This window comes from Lutra lutra, chromosome 13 (assembly GCF_902655055.1).
Source record: "Lutra lutra chromosome 13, mLutLut1.2, whole genome shotgun sequence".
NCBI classification, from domain to species: Eukaryota; Metazoa; Chordata; class Mammalia; order Carnivora; family Mustelidae; genus Lutra; species Lutra lutra.
In genome coordinates, this window is record NC_062290.1 from 22998337 (window position 1) to 23002576 (window position 4240).

Genomic DNA, 4240 nt, shown 5'->3' on the forward strand with positions numbered 1-4240 from the left:
AACAAGATAGGGAGATATACCCACCCTTACATCATAGCTAATAGCTAGTATGTACTGTGCACTTAGTATTTATTGAGCACTTACGTGCCAAGCATTATTATAAGCACTTTACCTTTGCTTATTTAATTTTCACTAAAACCCATGATGTCCTGTTATACCTATGTTACTACTGATAAACTGAGGCCACATAAGTGAAGAAACTTGCCCAAGGCTATGATTTATATTACAACTGCTTGTGTCTATTAATGTTGTGACATAGACACCTGCATTTTCCAGCCAGGAGATAGGACGACCAATGTGTTATTTTTCAAGGACAAGTAAATTCATTAAAAATGCATGTATTGGGATCCTTCTGAGCTTCACTTCTCTCTCTGACACTCCACCACCTATACCCCCACTCCTTTCCCAACTCATTTGTGAGACCCTCATGGCTCTATCTCTCCATAATGGATCCTTTCACAATCCAACTTTTCTTACCTTTTCCTTATGAACTGTACTTGATTCTTTGACTTCCTCAACTGGTACTTCAGTGAGACCTCTGTTCCATTCTCTGCATTCTTTTATCCTTGCGTAAGCCTTCACCACTATTGAACAGTGTGACCTTCCGCAACGTGCTTAACTTCTCAGGGTTTTTTCTTTGTGAAAGAAAGGCAGAGTGGATTAGATGAGCCTAGCAAGCACTGCAACTTCAAGTGTCTTAATTTTTTTTTATTTTGCTAATATGTCAAACTTACAGAAAATTTATAATAGTAATAAAAATAATAATACAAAGAAATATTAGCTCCCAATATTCATTACCTCAAACCTCCAAATGTTAACATTTTACTATATTTGTTTTATATCTATCCACCTTGCTATACTTCTTAAAATTTTTTTTTGAAATTATAGACATGATGCTCTTTTACTCCTGAATACCTTGGTGTCTATTTTCTTTAAAAAAGGAGGGGGTTGCTGGATGGCTCAGTTGGTTAAACATCTTCCTTTGGCTCAGGTCATGATCCCAGGGTCCTGGAATTGAGCCCCACATAGGGTTCCCTGCTCTGCGGGAGCCTGCTTCTCCCTGCTCTGCGGGACCCTGCTTCTCCCACTCTGCCAGCTTCTCCATCTGTTTGTGCTGTCTCTCTCTCTGTCAAATGGATAAATAAAATCTTAAAAAAAAAAAAAGACAGGGGGAGTTCTGCTACATACCACAACCTAATTATAAATGCTAGGAAAATAACATAGATGTAAAACTATTATGTATTCTATAGCCACTTTAAGGGTCTTTTTATTTTAAGTCAAATGATTAAAAATGGATTGGGCTTTTTAATGTTCTTCTAACAGGTGTGATTTTGAATCCTCTCAACCTCTCAACAAGACCTTGATAACATTCCTCTTTTCTGTGGATTTGGTCTCATAATGATACTTCCTGTATCTGTCTGTATTCTTGGTTACAAGCTCGTCAAACTCTCTTAGTCTATCTTAAATAAAATATCAAAACTAGCAGGGGAATATAGGAAATATATTAAGATTCATAGAATCACTGAAAGACCAGAAAACCAAAATGTAAAAAATATGCAGGAAACAAGGACAGCTACTCAGCCAGGATCCAGACTTTGATGGTCAGGAGAGAGAGGCCATAGTGGAAAGTTGGTCTGACCAATACCTACCTAATTATATGTGAGGTAGCAGAGAGTCAACTTCCTATAAGATAACGAGGGTGTTCCTGGGAAGGAGAAATTGAAGAGTGGTGTACTTAAACATTCATTAACAAGAGAAAATATATAGCTCATATTAAATTGGGCATAAGAATATTTTCTTCTTAGACTTGTGAAAGACTGACATGATAATCCAAATGTGGTTATAGCTAAAATCTACACCAAAAATTATGAGTGCAAATGGTCACAGCAATTAAATGTTTATTTTAAAGGAAGGTTTCATCTGCTGAGAAAGGAAATTTACTTCAGAAAATAGGTTTGCTGGTGCAGATAGCTTTAATATATTTAATATACATAAGGGCAGCATTGCCACCCCCTACCTATGCCTCTAGCATCAAGAAAAGTAAAAAACAAAAACAACAACAAAAAACACCTCACATAAGATTTATTACAGTTCAGTTTAAATGTACAAATGAAACATATGACCCAGTCAGCAATGATGTCCATTAGTTTTTTAATGTAATATGTCAAGAGAGTAATATCTGGAACACTAAATAAATAAATTGAAAACACCTCATGAAACTATGAATTCTAAAGAACCTGACCAACCTCTCATGACCTCTTTGAACCAGAAGATCACATATAAAAAAATTAATGGGACAAAAAAAAGAACTTGACAAAGAAATTGAAAAGGAGAGGAAATTACTACATGTAACCACAACTGGGGACAGATTGTATCACAGGATTATTAGAATTTGGAGGAAAACATTATTATTTTTTAAATTGAATTGGATTATTTATTACAGTTCTAAAAAGTATTGAACATGAGGAAGATTCCTAGCAAATATTAGATTATACCAGGAAATAATGTATATGAGAGGAACGTCTCAGAGATAAATCTCTATACAAACATTACAAATATTAAATTTTTCTTCTTGTAGCTCCAATCTGATAAGAATTGCTCTTATATTTTATAAATAGCAAGTAATGTAATTCTGCTTTCTTACCTTTGTAGATAGGAGCAGTAATGTTTTTCAGAACTGACAACAGTGGGGTTTTTGAGTTTAGTCAAGTTGGTGACCATAGTAAGGGAATTTGAATATGGAACAGAAGAACTCTCCTATGGGCAAGTTTGGCTTTCTATTTAGTTATAGAATTTCAGCTAATTAACTCCTTCCACCCCTGCTTCTATCTTTCAAAATCGTATTCAGCTCCTCTGGGAAGCCTCCCTGAAATCCCTAAATGGAATTTTTCTACACAAGCCCCAGGCTTCCCTGATACCTTTTGATATAAACTTATCATAGTGATTTTGTTTTGTCTAACATGATAGGTGATTATGGTATCTATTTTCTTCAGTAGAGTATAATTTCTGTGAAGGCAAATGGTATAGGTTAGGAATATAGGTGAGGTTTGTTGTTGGCGGGGTGAGGTCCAGAGCCAACAGCCAAGAAAGAATTCTTGAGATGTCTTTGGTGCAAAATGGTGATTTTATTAAAGCAAAGTGATGGTTTTATTAAAGCCCATGGGCAGAAAGAGCTGCTGCACCAGGTTTGTGAGGGGGGACTGATTATATAGTTAGGAGTTGGGGTAAGGAAAATGGGAGGTTTTCAGAAGAATTTTTGTATGCTAAAGAGGACCTACAAGATATTTGGAGGCCTTGCCATTTTCAAGTTAAGTTTGTTTTTCCCTCTAGTAAAGCATTCACATTAAAGCAGTTGAGAGTTTCCTTCTGGAAATTAGGTTATTGATAAGATTGCTTTTTTTCTTACAAATTACTAAAACCTTTTTAAACTGAGGGAGACTCATGTCTTGCTGGATTGTAATCTCTAAGTTAACCATTCGCTTTTCTTTTCCCTTAGCTTCAGGGCAGCCAGGAATGCCTGAGGAAAGCCACACAGATCCCACCGGGGAGTTGGGGGGTGTTGCGGGGTGTCAGCTCATGCTCTGTCCTCACTTTGCCTTCTGCTCCCTCATCAGCAAATACTGTGTATATATACATACATACTCCTACACACTCACACACATACACACACACTGGAATAACAGGCTCCATCTTCACTTAAAGTCTAGGTGATCTTTAAATTATAACAGAAATGCATGTTGTTGGTTCCCCCCCGCCCCTTCTTTGTCCTTCCCACACTGGAAAAGCCCGGATTACCTCACAGGTTACCTTTACTATGCTACCCTGGTCTAAGCTTCTCCTACTTTAAACTAATCATGGTCCACGAGAATCTAAGAAGTCGAATAGATTTAGTTCCTGCCATTCCTTGGATATTAGTGATATAAATTGCATCCCCACTGCTTGTGTCCTGAGTGTGTGGAAAATGCAATCTAGCATGAAAACCTGGGCACAGTTTTACAGTACTCTGCAGAAGCAAGTCCCATTTCCTGAGTACTGGGCAAAGAGGAGGAAGAGAATTTAAACTGGTGTCAGGAAGTCCTGGAAAATGAGAGGTCTTCTAAATGAGAATGAGACAAGTTCATTAAAACAAAACCACTCCAAGCCATATGGCTGCCAGCACTGTAGAATGAACATATATCTGAATAGAAAATCCAGGTGGTCTCCAAAGCTTTTGTCTGAGATTTCTATTTTTATGCCCTAA

General features: G+C 37.1%; 1 long non-coding RNA gene across 1 annotated transcript; it reads right to left on the reverse strand.

Annotated features, from left to right (window-relative positions):
• Positions 1 to 482: 482 nt before the first annotated feature.
• On the reverse strand, positions 483 to 2712 carry LOC125082855 (uncharacterized). The gene is made up of 3 exons (XR_007122122.1): positions 2645 to 2712; positions 1650 to 1705; positions 483 to 635 (listed from the first exon to the last, which is right to left on the reverse strand). It is a non-coding gene; the product is annotated as an uncharacterized LOC125082855 (long non-coding RNA).
• Positions 2713 to 4240: the final 1528 nt, after the last annotated feature.